This window comes from Puntigrus tetrazona, chromosome 24 (genome assembly GCF_018831695.1).
Source record: "Puntigrus tetrazona isolate hp1 chromosome 24, ASM1883169v1, whole genome shotgun sequence".
In the NCBI taxonomy this organism is placed as follows: domain Eukaryota; kingdom Metazoa; phylum Chordata; class Actinopteri; order Cypriniformes; family Cyprinidae; genus Puntigrus; species Puntigrus tetrazona.
The window spans coordinates 2366806-2384364 of NC_056722.1; the positions used below are offsets into that span (position 1 = coordinate 2366806).

General features: G+C 37.1%; 1 protein-coding gene across 5 annotated transcripts in view; it reads left to right on the plus strand.

Annotated features, from left to right (window-relative positions):
- The window catches only part of st18 (ST18 C2H2C-type zinc finger transcription factor), a 65390-nt gene that overhangs the window by 4254 nt on the left and 43577 nt on the right, over positions 1-17559 (plus strand). The window contains exon 1 of one of the 5 annotated variants that reach the window (XM_043225623.1): positions 6753-6773. The exons of 1 other annotated variant lie outside the window; for it this stretch is intronic. The gene's annotated coding sequence lies outside the window, so the exon portion shown is untranslated. Of the gene's footprint in view, positions 1-6752; positions 6774-11791; positions 12056-16348; positions 16464-17559 lie in introns of those variants that run through there. 3 more of the 5 variants (XM_043225620.1, XM_043225619.1, XM_043225621.1) reach the window with 3 other exon arrangements.

Sequence of the window (17559 nt, forward strand, 5' to 3'; positions counted from 1 at the left end):
CAGAGAGCTCTCGGAAAGTATCAAAAATATCTTCATTTGTGTCAGAAGATTCTTACGGGTTTGGAATGACATAAGGGTGAGTAATTAATATCAGAATTTTAATTTTTGGGTGAACTAATCCTTTAACGTGTGTAATTTCTGCCACTAACATTGATATACCGTGGTGTATTGCTGCCACATACATATTTTTTCCACTCAGTTATGTGTTAACGCAATGTTATGTTGTCTAAACAATATACACTATTGCCAAAAGTATTTGCTCACCCATCCAAATAATCGGAATCAGGTGTTCCAATCACTTCCAAGGCCACAGGTGTATGAAATCAAGCACCTAGGCACTGTTTTTACAAACAGTCGTGATAGAACGGGTCGCTCTCAAGGAGCTCGGTGAATTTCAGCTTGGAACTTTGATAGGATGTCACCTGTGCAACAAATCCAGTCGTGAAAATTCCTCCCTTCTAAATATTCCACAGTCAACTGTCAGCTGTATTATAAGAACATGTAAGAGTTTGGGAAAGACAGCAACTCAGCCACAAAGTAATAGGCGTCAGAAACTGATGGAGCAGGGACAGCGGTTGCCAACCTATCAATCGCTACAGACCTCCAAATTTCATGTGGCCTTCACATTAGCTCAAGAACGGTGCGCAGAAGCCATATATCACCAAGTGCAATGCAAAGCGTCAGATGCATTAGTGTAAAGCACTCCGCCACTGGACTTTAGAGCAGTGGAGACACGTTCTCTGGAGTGATGATTTGCGCTTCTCCATCTGGCAATCTGATGGACGAGTCTGGGTTTGACCGTTGCCAGGAGAACGCTACTCGTCTGACTGCATTGTGCCAAGTGTAAAGTTTGGTGGAGGGGGGATTATAGTGTGGGGTTGTTTTTCAGGAGCTGATCTTGGCCCCTTAGTTCCAGTGAAAGGAACTTTGAATGCTTCAGCATACCTAGACATTTTGGACAGTTCCACGCAATTGTGGGAAGCTGGCTCCTTCCTCTTCCAACATGAGTGTGCACCAGTGCACAAAGGTCCATAAAGACATGGATAACTGGTGTCTGGTGTGGATGAACTTGACTGGCCTGCACAGAGTCCTGACCTCAACCCGACAGAACACCTTTGGGATGAATTAGAGCAGAGACTGACAGCCAGGCCTTCTCTTCCAACATCAGTGTGTGATTTCACAAATGCGTTATTGGAAGAATGGTCAAAAATTCCCCAAAACACATTCCTAAACCTAATGGGACAGTCTTCCTGGAAGAGTTGAAGCTGTTATAGCTGCAAAGGGAGGACCGAAGTAATATTGAACCCTATGGATTAGGAATGGGATGTCACTTAAATTCATATGTGAGTCACGGAAGGTGAGCAAATACTTTTGGCAATAAATTTTCTTATAATAATGAGATGCTCTGTTGTTTTAACAAAATATTTTCTTGTAATAATGAGATTTAAACAGTATGCAATATGATAATATAATAATGAAAACAGTATGATTTTAACAATAATCATATCTATATGTACAGAAAAAAGTATTCATTATACAATAATTATAAAAATGATTCAAGTGGTTGCAATTAATTTATTTTAGCTACATTTAATTCAATTTTGCTGAAAGTTAGCAAACTAAATTTGTGTATTTAAATAAAAAAAAAATTAGTACCATTTTTTTTCTGTGTAATGAAAAAAACCCATTGAATTATGTCATGATATGTTGTTATTAAAAGACAATATATTGTGTTATCTTGTTATTATATATAACAAAATATATCATTTTAATGAGAAAAAAAATTATACGACATAGTGTCTCGTTATTATGAGAAATATATTGATGGCATAACATGAAAAAAATGAATTTGAATTTAAACACGTTTACAAAATAATGATTTTCTGATGATGTTTCTAAACAGAATTAACTGAAAACTCCTGTCTGCCATTGGTTGGACTAACAGATGGTCCCGCCTCAAAGTCAGGTCACTGATTCAATCAGTGTTGCTAGGATAGAACTTTAATAAAATGAATGAAATTTCACGTGAAATGTACAAAAAAATGACACTTTAAAAAAAAATAATTTTGCATGTTGTGTGGAAATCTTATGACTAATGTCAAACCTGGACTGTGAGCGAAACCCGTTAATTGATTACAAAGTGCCAGCATCTTTTACTCAATGATTACTGTTTATATCAGGCTTCTTGTCAGCTTGATCAGCTTCTTTGACTTGATATATTCCCTCTACAAAGCATGCACAATCCAGTTTGCCAACTCAAAAGTTACTTGCCCGACTTCTTTAGTACGGAATATTTACAAAACTAGAAAAAAGTGATGCCCTATAGTGTTTCTCCAGTTTTAAGCCTGTTTGGGAGATGCGATTGAGCCATCCAGCAGTGTGAAATCGTATCCGGTCCTGGTTCTGTAATCATTCTCTTAGACTCTTGTTAAATGGTTTACTTGCCACTTTTGGCGGCATTTGCTGAAGATAGCAAAGGCATAAAGACTGGCCTTGATCGGATTAACCATGCAACAGCATGATGTAACTCTTTGTTTGTGTGGTATGTGTTCTATGTATGTCACATACGCACTAAACTCACGATTTATGCCGCTTATGACCAGTGCGCGAAAAGCCAGAGAGTTGCTTACTAAATACAATGTTTTCACGGGTCTCTGAGCTCGGGATTACCGATATCTGCCAATATATGACTAGTCATATACTGAAAGAGAAGGTTGTTGTTTGGTGCATTCACAACTATTTTCTATTCTCTCTTTACTTTCTATTTTTACATAAAAATTTTGTTTGTAGAATTTTTCGAAAATGTGCTTTTGCCATTTATACACACACATGCACTTATATATGTGTCTTAAGTTATTAAATTTTATTTTAGCTTTAATAATTTGTTTTATATATATATATATATATATATATATATATATATATATATATATATATATATATATATATATATATATATATATTTTTTTTTTTTTTTTTAATTTATTTATTTATTTTTTGCTGTTTTGGCTTCCCGTTGGTGGCAAAATTTCTTCTACATTTTTCATCTAATATTTCCATTTTATTTTATGTCAGCTTTACTTCAATTAACGAAATGTTTCTAATAGTTTTATTTAGTTCTAGTAAACGAACAGCGATAACAACCCTGAAATGAACCGCAGACGATTTCCTGTAAAGCTCAGAAACGCTCAGAATTCGGCACAGAAACTTTGCAGCTGAAGGTTGCGTGTGCATGCAGTACTTATCTGTGCAAGATGTTTCAGTTTACATTTCACGTTGTTGTGGGTTGACAGCTGTGACCATAGCAAGCCCTATTTCGCCTCTGTGTTCGAAAGAAGAAGAAATGTCTGCATTTTACTGGAGGTTTAGATGCTTGTTTATCACTTTTAAATACCATCATCTTTGCCGAAATCCCCTCTCAAAAGAACCTTTCACTTGCTGGAATAAATTCAAATTAAAATTTAAATCCCTCTTTGCATTCCTTCAGCCTCTTTTAAAATAGCTGGCTCCTTTTAGAAAGCTGTTTATGTAGTGATCTCTTCATAATCCAGTTTGTTTCTCAACAGCAAAAAAAAAAAAAAAAGGGAAAAAAAAGAAACACTGAAATCGTATTATCAGTGTCTTGGAGAGATGATGCGAGAAGTCAGAGAGACTCCGTATCTGGTGGGGGTGAGTTTTTCAAAGTACTAAATCTGAGAAACGTCGCAAATGCTCTTTGATGGAGTACTTTGATGGAACACGTGCATTTGACTTGCAAATGCTAATAGTACATTGTATCGGCCCAACTCTGATGCATCTGATGCTTTTGTGGCGTTGCCGCGAGAGAAAAAAAACGCGACAATGCCGAGCCTAAACAAATAGGTGAAATATATACCTGTACGCCGGATCTGAACTTGTGCCATTATGATTCAAACATCTCGCCGTTCATCTTTTCAGTCTAGTTTTTTCCCGTATTAGGCTCCATTCTGTTTGGAAATACTGTCGAGGCGCGTTTCAAACAAACAAATCAACACTGTCAGGAGCCCGACCTGTTTTTTCCCCGCTCTCTTCAGATGTATTCAGTTGGCTGTTGAAAGGACAAATAACATGGAAGACCTTATTAAGGTTTTCTTTGAGCACGCTAGATTGGATTTATTGTTAGCGAACAAATTATAATTGTATCTCCTGAAAAGTTAGCAAAGATCTAAACAAAGGGAAATCAATGGCACAGGCCGATTAATCACACCAAGCGGGCTACTTGTGCCGAAGAAACTTACCTCATAATCAATGTCTTTGTTTTGCTCAAAGGGCATTTGCATGCTGATTCAGTGTGCCATATTGGATGCAATCAAAACATTGTCATCCACATTAATAAGAGGGTTATTTGGACTCTCAAGTATGCCACTGAATAGCACAGGCACGTTGTAGCGCTCCAGTATTAAAGACCAATCTCGACGTGATAGGGAGAGACACAGTTTGTTAGAAGAGTTTGGGGCTTTTGGCGTGTTGGTTTTAATATCACGGATGTATTGCGCATGTAAAATGCTGTACAATGCGTTTAAGACAGATTAACCTCTGCTATTCCGAAGTTGAGGAATCGGTAAAGAAAATCCCACAGTAAAGAAAATCTTATCCCTTCCCACACAGTCGACATCAAAGTACACTCATTTACATGTTATAATCCTTGACGTCCACTGGGCTCGCATACACTTGTCTTATTTATTTATTGTTTTAAATAGGTGCGGAAGGTACCGTTGCGGTGTGGAAAATGTATCGTTAAAGTAATTCGATCGCGTATGTTATTATCGACCGTATGATAACATTTGCGGAAACTTGATCTGATTCCTAGAGTGCTGACGACCTAGACTCATGGGGTGTTCGAAATAAATTAGGAAATAAATTAAGCCGCCTTCTAAGATATGTTTGGTTCATGGAAAAGGCGATACCATAATGCATTGTAAGAAACAAGGACTGCGGACAGCGTGAGAGGAATATTGATTATATAGTGTATAAAGTCAATGCGTGCAGTAGTTCAGCAGAAATGCATTTTAAGTGTAGCTTTTAAATATACTTGGGTGTTAGTAATAATAATAATTCTCCTTTTAATTTGGCATATTAGAATGATTTCTAAAGGATCACGTGACACTGAATACTGGAGTAGTGATGATGTAAATTCAGCATTTCATCACAGAAATAAATAACATTTTACAACATTTTCACATAGAAAACGGCTATTTTACATTGTAAAAATATTTCACAATATTGCAGTTTTTACTGTATTTCTTAATCATATAAATGCAGCCTTGGTTAGCATAACTTAGCATAACTTATTTACCCCAAACATTTCACCATATAATGCATTAATGTGATGATCATATCCTATAATGTGTAATGTTTAGATTAATTTTAATCACAGTAAGGATAAATGTTAGAATGTAGAATATTAGAAGTAGTAGAATATTAATCTATTCTTTATTACACCTTTATAAAGCATAATGTGTTAAAGCAAGATTTTAATGCATTTTATTATTATAATGCATTTTTACTTTGGTTAAAATTATTTATTTAAAAAATGAAAAGCTTGATAATGCATTGCACATAAAGGCATTGAGCGTTACCAAAATGTGTGCCTGATTTAAACCTTTATAATGACTAGTCAGAGTGATTCATTCACGACGAACAGTTTATGTTTGCATATTTTAGTTTGATTGTACAGTGTTAAAATAATATAAACGTGAAATCAAAATTGACTCTATTTATTTTGTCAGTTTACATTGCTGTTTTTGTGCTGAACAGTTCATCCGTGCAAGTCAGTCCACAAAAAAAACAAAAAAAAAATCTTTCGTAATCTTTAACCCAAATCTGAAAATGCTCCTCCCCTCTGAAACAACGGATGATGTCGGTTTGGGGGCGTGAGCATGACATCATTAACCACGCCCCTCCACCTGTCAGTGTTGTGAATGAAATGTCTATTTTACTACATCCAATCAATTCGCAGTAGAAAAAGAAAGCCACACCCTCTGTTTTCCTCATTCAATGTTCTGTTGCTCTCGGAAGTGCATCATAATATGGAAATAAATCGGTCGCAATTTTTTGCTTCATACAGTCTTTCACACGTCGCGTTACTTTGTAATTACTTGTGAAATGTAGTGTAGTTTCTAAAACGGTTTCTTAACACTTTTTTTTCAGCGTATGTTGTGTATTTTTGGTTGTTGATGATGCATTAGGTTAGCAGCAGACTGCCATTGAATTCTTAGGAATAACTGAGGTTTCGTAACAGAATTACAAATCATCAAATTATGATTCATTGTGTGACGAGTCTTAATGGTTTAGCTTTTCCAAACATTTCAGAGCACCGTAACAGCTGTCCACATGACTAGTATTCTTTTGACGCTTTACTCGTGTGTGTGTGTGAAAAACTGGCTTAAATGTATGTTGTTATTCACTGATCCCGCGTATTAAAAAAAAAAAAAAATTCTCCTTTTGTGTTCCATTCACAGAAGATACTAAGTCAGCCGTGTTCGGAACAACACGAGGGTGAGTAAATAATAAGTATTCCTTTTTGTGACAGATGGGTCATGCGACGGAGCGATCCTGCTCTGCATCTCGACTGACTTTGGATTGGTGTTTCCCAAATATGAGCGCACATCTGCTATTCTGCCCACAGGTCCATGGAGGCACCTAGTTAGGAAGGCATAGATAATCACTTCGGGCGATGCTGGAGACCACCTTGTTAACAAGAACTACAGCAGCACACCTCATACTTCCCTGGAGGACTTTCGGTTGTTGCATCTGTGAGTCCTATAGTTTCCAACCCTTATAGATTCCAAGAGGCAAGCCTCGAATCCAAAACGCGGGAGTCAGTGTCATTGACATTTTCATACATATCCGCTGATCTGTGAATCATTTTAATCCGATCAAGCTGTTCTCCAGCTATCGGTTGGCATCCTATAATTAGACGCTCTTGCTTTGATTGAGAGAGCAGACATGGACAGGTGAGTCTCTCTCACAGGTGTTTTTAAACCATTTGACACACTATCAGTGGACACAGATGGAGTCCATTCCACTTATTATGCGGCTTGTTAAGACAATTTGCTGCACCTGAGCTATAGCGGAGTTTGTCATGACAATGGCACCGAGCGCGGTACAGTTCTTTTTAGGCTTTTAGAGTTCGCCCCGAATCAAATTCTGACATTATTTACTCAGTCTCTTGTTTTTACACAGCTCGGGTTTCGTTTCTTGCGTAGAACTCAAAAGGATGCATTTCGAAGAACGTTCACGCTGCTCATGCAGTCAGAATGGACAAAAGGACACCATAAAATTAGTCGATTACTGCATAAAACCTGGGCTGTAGATCAAGGGCTTTCTAACCGGGGTCCCTGGGGGGCCTCAAGACTGTTTGTAAATATTTTTTAGGGCTTGGAATCTGAGCTAGAATTATAATTTTGTAACAAGGATTATACAAATATTTATTTGGAATTTAAAGTAGGTTTTTTTTCAGGTTTATACATGATTTAGACATTAATAGTGGCTACGATAGATAAACTACTGTTCAAAAGACATTAAAATTATTTGAAAAATGTTATTATCGTGATAATATTTTTCAAAATTTTCAGCATCATTACTCCATTACTTAAAACCATGATACATATTTTTCAGGATTCTTTGTCGAATAAAAAATGTTCAAATTACAGCATTTTTGTTTTTTATAAACATTTAAAATATTTTATATTTATTTTACAAATGCAATTACGCTTTTAACCAATTTAATGCGTGATTGCTTATTTATTTCTTACTTATTAAAGTATTAATTTCTTACATATTACTGATCGTTAATTTTAAAGACTACTTTAGTACAAAGTCAGTATTTTCCAGATAACATTTTATTAGAACAATATAAACGCAAATAATGTCAATCCTTTTTAACACTACATAAACCAGTCTATATAAATAATAAATATGTATAGCTGGGGTGAAGTTATTTAGAAATGTAGTTATATTTCTATTTTTATTCTATTTTTTTTTCTTTGAAGGGCATCGTTATTTGAAGGTGCTTGACATTGACTTTTAATAACACCAGATCAGCCACACCATACCTGTTGTTTGAAACAGATAAAAATGTAAAGGTTTATTGCCTAAACATCAAAAGCGCTCTTACGTTTGCGTTAGCGACTGCACCAAATGTAGGTTCGACATAAATTATGACACTGGTTCTCGCATGTCCTGTAGCCAATCACAACCCACCCGTGAAATATAAATATGTCGAAGTCTGCTTTACAACGGTTTCATCTGTTTCTCAAACAACGCTATTATATGACTTTAAGAGATCTGTAGTACAGTCATGCACTACTTTCATGGAGCAGAGCTGTGTTCTTTTTTGACTCTTTTACAAAGTCAACAACCTCCTATTGTTTTCCCGCACAAGAAAGAAACTCGCGCCGCTTTCGAACAACACGTAAATAACGTCGTTTTCAGTTTTTGCGAACTATTAGGTGCTAATGGCCTACAAGAAACACGTGCACATCATTGTCACTTCCCCCCTGCACATGGGATCTGTGCGGCGTAATTGAGCTCTCAAAATGTTTGGAAGGGTCTTTAAAATACTGCAGCAAATGTGGCACTGTAAGCATTTCTGTCTAAAGTATAGAGTTATTCGTCACGGCGCGTGTAGGATTGACTAAGGCACATAAACAACAGGGTCCAGATGCATTTAACTTTGCTTACATAATTGGCGGACTAATGCAAAAAGCTTTTAGACATTATGTGTGACCCAGTGTGATACTTTTATAAACGCAATCAAACATTTTCTCCAAACATGCAGTGTACTTTGAAAAACGCAGACCTTTGTGTGACATGTCATTTCATTTCGCCCACTTTAGCTCTAATTTTCCCTCTAATATACACCTATTGTGGCATGTGTGCGTTTTTTTATTATTTATTTATTTTGTATAAAACCCCAAATCAAACACCCAGAATGCACTTTTATTCACTTCCTGATGCTCCGCACATCCTCGATGGAAAAGCATGTTTAATATTCTACTTTCAACAACGCAATATTCAATTGCAAGGATTTCCTTCATATATATATATATATATATATATATATATATAATATATATCCACCGATTCATCAAGACTGTTGTAACAAACTTGATCCCTTTTAAAACTTATTTATGTGTCGTGTTCTTTTCTTTCGCCAGCTGTCTCGGCAAATTACGAGAGATCAGCCAAGACTTGACCGGAATCAGCTCGCGCAGTCTTCGGATCTTCGAGACGGGTTTTCCATTAAATAAGACGCTTGTAGAGACAACTCCTCACTTGTGTCGCGGGAGATTACGGAAGAAAGAAACATGTCGTTTTATGTCGCGGGTGCGTCCAATCTGTCCCCTCGCACGTATAGAAGTGACAAACCTCCCGAAAGCAGTTATTCGGAATTAGACTTTCAAATGAAATCTACAACAAGATCAACCGCCAAACCTTTTGTAATGACTTGCCCTTCTGTCTCTGTTCCTCAAAATTCACGCTCGGCTGATGAAAAACTCGCCGGACATTGTGCTTGCGCCTTATCCTCTGGAGAAAAGAACAAAACAGATATGAGCTTTCGCTGAACCCGGGGAAAGGAGGGGGTTTGAAGGGGTCTTGGCAAGGACACACACACACACACACACGCACGCATCAGATGGGAGCATCTTGTGGGCCCCTCGTGCGTTTTCACTCATTTTGAGCACTTGGCCATGGGCGTCCCCCCTCAAACCCTCTCCTCGCCCTCCAGAAGTGTGGCGCTCTTTGTCATTGTAATCCGGCCTGTGTTTGTTAAAGGCTCACTCGCTGTTTGCTCTCGCTGATGGGTGTACGTTTACGCGCCCGCGCGCGTGTGTGTGTTTGCAAAAGTCAGCCGGCTGAAGGAGTGCCGTGACATCATTGCCGCCGGGTTTTTTTTTTTTTTTTTTGTCACACCCTGTAAACGCCATGTCCTCCAGACGGGAACCTTTCCCAAAAGTGACAGTCTACAGGGAGGTATTACACCTCATCACTCCCGTAATTACTAGTCCTGCTTCTCTAAGTCACCAAACATCATCAAACGCACAGACGGGGTCATTCTACAAAACGGCTGTCATTTGTGTGGCTTGTGTACATGATTTAGAGGATTTTAGGAGAGCTGATGCTTTACTATCTGTTAATATGGACGTTTTTTTAAACGTATAGCAAAAAAAAATTTTTTTTTATGCCCCGCATCCTTAATATAAAAAAATGTTTCACATTTAAATTTTTTTCACTGTTTATTTTTCTTCGATTTTAGAAAATTATTTTAAAAGGTCCAGTTTTTGTTCATTTCTGATGAACTCCTCCAGAAAATAAATAAATACATAAAAATAAAAACTTAAAAACGAATTCTTTTTAGTAATTTTAACATTAGTTTATATGTAAATTTATGTAAAATTTATATTAAAATATATTTATATTAAAATATATATATAAGTTTATAGAAATAGGAAAATTTTAATTAAACTGCAAATCCACTTTATATCTGTAAAAACATAATTCTGTACATTCTAAAATAATTCATATTAAAAAATGTATTTATTTATTTATTTAAATTCCAAAATTGAAAAGTGCAGCCATTTCTTATAATCTTTATATTATAATCTCCTCCATGCTAATATTTTTAATATGAAAAAGGTTTTTTTTACTAACAATATTTTTGAAATGTTTTTTGTAAATTCCAAACTAGAAAGTGCACCCATTTCATAAATCGCCCATCTTAAAATTACAATCATGTCCCTAATATGAATATTTTTTTTATTCAGATTATTATTATTACAATTAATTCAGTTCATACTATTTTTGTTATTATTTTATAGAAATAACACTGTGTTGATATGACAAAATGTACAACTGGGTTTGTACAAAAAGTGCTTATAGTTTTTATTTATTTATAAAAAAAACATTTCTTCAGTTAGTAAAATCGCGATTTTGAAGTGTAGGCATTAAATGGGCCATCAGGTTAAATTCAGCTAATAACTTTCTTACGAATTTGGCAAACCATTTTCATCAGATTGGAAATATCAGCTTAACTATGAGAAGCAAAAACCACGTAAAACCTATTTAACTGTTATCGTCAGCCTCTCTAAAGGCATAACTACTTGAAAATATATATTACCTTGTTATCTCAAGATGGCAGTTTATTAACACTGAAACGCATTTATCTGATTGAGTTTTAAAAAAAAACGATGCTGTGCAACCACCTCATCAAACAGCATCCGTTTCGTAGAATGACCCATCAGCGCTCGTGCAATACGTAACGGCATAAAACCGGTTAAGACTCATTTCAAAAAGGGCACGGAGTGCAAATAAGAAAAAAAAAAAAAAACATTCACCAGGCCGACCTCTCATTACATATACTTCTGCTTGTTGTTTCCGTAGCAATAAAGTGGCAGACATTGGAACTGGTCTGTTGAGCCATTGTTATCATCTCTGACCATCTGCTACCGAAGGCTGACATTCCATCTCATTTGCATGGTAACTGATATGGGGGGAGGAGAGATTGTGGGTGGAGTGGGATGGGGGTAAAGGGGGGGTGCTCGGAAGGACATATGCCCTAACACCCATCGCAACAATATACAAGCAAAGTTTAGTTTTTCAAGCGTGCATATCCGCGCACATGTCGGAAAAAGCAGGATAAATCAGTGTGTGCATGCGGAGAGTGATGGGAGAGGGAAAAAAAAACTCTCTGTTCCTCCCCTCCGTGCGCCGGTTTTTATGTTTTGCGGATGTGGGAGTGGAGTGAGTGTGTGTGTGTGTGTGTGTGTGTGTGTGTGTGCGCGCGCGTGCGTGTGTGTGTGGTAGTGGAGGGGTTGCTGTTGATGTGCAAATGTGCATCATATTGAGAGCTTGTGAATAGGGAGGTGTGACGTAGAAAGGGAGCAGAACGCAGGTGCTTATCTCGGGGCTGTCACAGACATAGTGTGTCATATTCCTGGGGACTACCTTTCAAAAGCTACCGGCTCCAGCGCTAGAGCATCAGCCGAGCAGGGACCACAGAATCCGCAGCTAACTTTCAGCATCAGTCAAGTAGGTTGGTGTTCCGCTTGTTTTTTTTTTGATGTGTCAGTAGCTGTAGCCGTCTGTGGTCGGCGTTTGGGTGGCAAGCCGAGCTGTTTGCGTTCGACCTGAGAGGACGCGTTGCTGTGACGGTGCGGAAAAAAAGTTTGGAATCAGAATTAGAATTTAGAACGTCCGTTGTAGCAGTCGACTTCTTGTTTTAATAATTCAAATCATTTTTCAAAATGTATTATTTCACAAAATAGATCTGTATTTTTTAAATTGTGTATTTTTTGTAGCATTTTTACTTTTTATTTTTACGTGGGTTTTTTTTTAACGTGTCGTTCACCAAAAGCGACTTTTGAGATCCGTGGAGCGCGAGGGCAGATTAGACGGCTCAAACTGTGTATTTGAAGAAGAATGACCTATTTTTTAATCACACAGATAACAGTAGATGTTGTCTACCTAAATTAAAGTCCCTGTGCGTGTGCCGGAGGGTTTAAGCGAGTCTTAGACGTGTTAGCATTGTGTGTTAGCACAAAGCTTGGGCTTTCGGTACAGCAGCTGAGCACACACAGCCCTTCCTGTCTTTCATCTCAAACTTTCAGGCTTTAGGCTGCGTTAGCTCTGCCTTCAATCTGCCGTGTTTAGGTCGCACACGCCGTTTGGTTTCTGTTTAGTTTCGCACTTGCGACCTGAAAAGCAAGCTCGGATCTGTGTTCATGCGGAGTCACGGATAAAACGGACTTTAGGGTTGCGTTTAACGCTGTAAGACGAGCTGAAACTTTGACTCGCTGAGACGGAGGATCCTGTGCACGGGAGAAATTAGTAACATTAAAAGACACTAATCGGATGTCGTCGCGAACTGAATGGCATTTCATCGAGCGGTTATTTTAGCACATTTAAGATTGCGTGCGAGCTAGAAAGCAGAAATCTGAGTTACTGCCATGTTTATTTTTTATTGACATTTTTGGTCGTTGTTGATGCACACGTACAAGTACCTGGATTTTTTTTTACAGCCCTTCCCCAAAAAATTATTCAATATCATCATCCTTTCTGTTCAGTGAATGTTCCAAAATTAGTAAAAAAAAAAAATGACATAATCCCACTTTGCAAAGTATATTGATCTATATGTATTGTATTTACTAACGTCTTATTTAAATAATATTTTATAAGTGCACGGCATGAAAATACATTGTTAGTATTTTGTAAATGTAACAGAACATTTTCTAACTACTCTGTACTAACCAGCACTGTAGTTTTCTATGCCTTGACTCAAAGTCCCCTTGTAGACATGGTAAAAATCAGCACTATTTCTGTGCTAAAGTACGATGCCTTTATTAAAACAAGTCCTCGTCGTTTTGTTTGGTCGTTCGCCGTTGCTAAGTAAAAGTGAACAGAATTGCGCGTCAGCTGAGCAAGCCGAAGGGTGTTTTATACTTCTCTGTCACGTTTAATTCAAATTATGTCAGGTTTAGAGTTGCATTACAGAAGCGCAACAGTTTCATCCCGTGGTGTAACGAGAGTTTAGGGAACTGTCCATGGTGCTGCTCTGCAAAATGAGTGCTGAACAGACTCTCTTCCTCGGAAACGCCGGCCTCTGCTTTTCGCGTAGGTCACCCGAGTTCGGTTTTAACCTTCGTGACCTCTTAACCTGCCGGCTCGCACCCGTTCAGGAGGTTACAACTACAACGCAAACGAAAGCGAAACATCGACGCGCTGCCATTTTGGCTCAATAAATCAAGCCACCAAAACGTTCACGTCGTAATTGTGTATCAGTGTAACATCTTGTTACCTGTTTTTTTTTTTCCTCAACCCCCTTCCACAAAGCCATCCATGCACAAACTTCACTTGGTTAATCCAGGCAAATGAATTTTGTGGGTTTAATTCAACAAGGTTTTAAAAATGTTCCATCTGCTGTGGAGCAGCTGGTGATAGACTGAATGTAATTAATTACTTAACTTTTGAACAGTAGTCCAGGAAAACAGAGCGCCGTGTGTGTGTGTGTGTGTGTGTCGGAGAAATGCAAGTGAAATCAAGAGCATGGCAGGAAGATTACACACAATAGAGCGACGTTTGATTTCTAGCGGCGAGCGTTTGATGCAATGACTCCAGAATTATATTCGCAATTAACCGGAAACGTGTAAACGGAAACAAAAGGAGCCGAATCCTCTCCATCTGATTGGCTTATGACAGATTCAAGCGACGCGTCAAATGTTTGATATAACAGATCGAATGCGATTTGAAAAAAATCCAGCGCAAAAATAGAAGTAAATCGAAGTTAAAGCAGGAAAAGGCAGCGAGCCACGTTGTGTAATTAAAATTACATGGGCCTTTTTGACACTTTTTTTTCCCTCTGAATATATTTCAGCATCTACCTTGATAGCAGTGTTACCTCATTGGCTGCGGGTGTGTTTGTTGGCCTAACTATAAAGGATCTGCCTGCACCCTTGTGGGCTGGGAAGAATTAGGATTTATGAATTTATTTCCTCTGTTGTATTGTTTAAACAGCTTTGGTTCAGTTTTGATCCTTTCCTATGCCTTTGAGGCTGTTCCATGGTGTCAGCTGTTGACTGATAGTAAGAGAACTGCCGCACAGTATGAATGAAAGAGAAGTAGCGGTTGGTAAACACTGATAAGGGATAAATAGAAAGCGGTCAGGCAGAGATAGTTCAGTGGGAGCCCAGATTGTGTGCGGTCTGGTAAAATGAGATTCTAAGCCTGTCCTTTTTATTCTTCCCCCTCCTCTTTTAACCACACCATCCACCACCCCTTCACCACAGACACACACACACACACACACACACACACACACCATCCAGCACCCCTCCGGATTGCGTTTGTCTGGAAAATCTCCAGTGACCTCGCTCGGCAAGTCCTGGGCTTTAGAAATCTTTTTTTTTTTTTTTGGTGTATGTGTGTGTGTGTGTGTGTGTGTGTGTGTGCATCTCTGTTTGTTTTGTGACTGACATGGGTCAAGTTAGCCAATAGACACGTCCCTGCTGATTATGGACAGCTGCCACTGGTGTGAGTCCCACCTTAATGCATTTTACATGGAATTATGAGCAGAAAGACAATATGGAGTCAGAAGGACACAGCGGCCTGTGCAACCTTACTAAACACCGCGCTGCTTTTAGAATATTTCTGTTTGTTTTCAATTGTGGTTATTGGCAATGCACTCAATCTCTTTATCATTTATCAAAACTCTGGATGAATAAAACACGAATGATCATAAAAAATGTTTTAGTTGTGGTCACGGTGGAAATATGAAGGAAATAAATCTGCATAATTTAATTGCTAATTTGTTGTTTTTTGTATTGCATTGCTTTGATTGCAAAATTTGTTGGCACTCTATTATTTTTTTCTTTTAAACTTTAGAGGAATTGAAGTCATAAGCCACAGTCTCTAAGTACAATCAAATAATAGTATTTATTATATAACAATATTATTAATAGTATTAATTAATCAGTAGCTTGCTATAATTTTTCTGTTGATGTGTTATAATTATATCACTTCCTTTCTTTTGTTTCGAAAAGGCATATTGTCACTTTATCTTTTTATTCCTAAAACTTGAAAGTACTTTAACATTTTTTATTTATGGTCACAGCAATAAAAAGAATAATACATAAGCTTACATTTTTGCTAATATTTTTTTTTATTTACTTTATTTTTTTAATTTATTGTTATTTACTTTTATAAAAACATGAAAACATTTATTTTTGTTTTGAATTATTGATATTTAAAAACTCATATATATATATATATATATATATATATATATATATATATATATAATATAATTAATTATTAAGAAATGAAAATGCATAAGAATTTACATATTTTAATATTTAATCAGTAATTTCATGTGCCTTATATACTCCTTCCATATATAGTTTTTTTTACATTTTAAAAACGTAACGTTTTTTACATTTTATATATTATTTGTATTCATGATGACTTTACACTATTCTTATTTATTCTAATATTGCACGTTTTGTAACATTACATTCATCACATTTACTATATTCAGTTATTTTATACATTCATTTTAAGACACAAAGCTATGTTTTATTCAAGTTCATATATGAAAGCATCCTCTCCTTGATTTATTAATTTATTATGTGACCTTTGCTGGAACCGTTTTTTTCTTTTCCAATCCATCTTTTATGAGATTAGACAGACCTTCATAAGTTATACCTTGAGGGTCACCATGTGGTATATTTATACTGGAAATAGTTCAGCCCATTGTGCGTCGCCGCCTAATGAGATTGGTCGTTAAATGAATGACACAAAGGCTGAAGGGGGGCAAACGGGGGGATAGAGACCCAAAGCACTCTCGCCACGCGACACAACAGCAAGACTCGGCGTAACCCCGACCCCACCTCCTCTGCTCTCCTCCAACAACACCTTTCATGTCGCTGTGAAAAGCTAGCGTGGACGTGGTAAGTCAGGTGGTCCTTCACTGCCCCGCCGACCGCGTTCGTGTCCGTCTGCGCGTCTGTGTTTGTTCAGAGGTGGCTAGAGGGTGAGAAAGATGCTCGGCTGGATGGAGGGTTTGATCTGTGAAATGCATCAAGACAAGTGCGCTGCTTTTTGTAAGCTGTCATTTCCAGGGTCGTGTTTGAGAGGGGTGATGCTCCCGCGAGCTTGTTTCGGAGTCAGAGTTGAGACACTCTCCTTTGGATAAAACTCTTCACTGTAATTAACGCATTGTTTGCCTTTCCGTATGTACTCTTTACTTTTGTTGCAGTTCTTGAATTCCGCTGCGAGGCTCGTTCATTTGAGGAGTTGTGCGTTTCGATGCGAAAAACTTAAGTGTGTTTTTCCAAAGATGCAGATCAAGAGCTTGCTGATTTTGTGGACGCTTAATGCTGCGTGGTTAGCTGATTGTTTCAGGACCGTTTATTTGCTAACGATTTTTCTCGTGGTAAAAGTTTGATTCTGCACAGTTGTTTTTAAAGTAAAATAAATAACTAAATCAAATACCTAAAGACACGGAATTTATAATTAATGCTTGAAAGCTTACTTCAAAAAATGAAGAATAATAATAACAACGTGTAATGTGGTTATTTTCGGTAATGTATATTCTTATTATAATATAAAATAATGATTTTGGTCTCCCATGAGTTTGGAATAATATTTTTAAATATCATAAATGCATAAGTAATATAAATAAATAAAATATGTATTTAATATGTTTATTTATTTATTTACTTTTTGCTTCAGATATGATGCACACTGTTTTTTTAATTTAGATTTTATTAACTTTTTGATTTCGGTTTTTCCACAAACTTGCGATACAATCAAAAATAGCGAAACTGCATAAATAATGTAAACTAAGATTTTGCAGTTCGCCACATGGCTATTTATGTATTTGTGTGTGGTTGTTTTGTTGTTGTTGTTGTTTTACAATTTGGTCAAATGTTCCCAGATAGTTTGAAATCTAGAGATTGAAATGACTTCATTTTACAAAGTACTACTTTATCAAACATTCGGTCCTTTAAAAGATGCATATCTTCTCTCTCTCTCTCTCTCTCT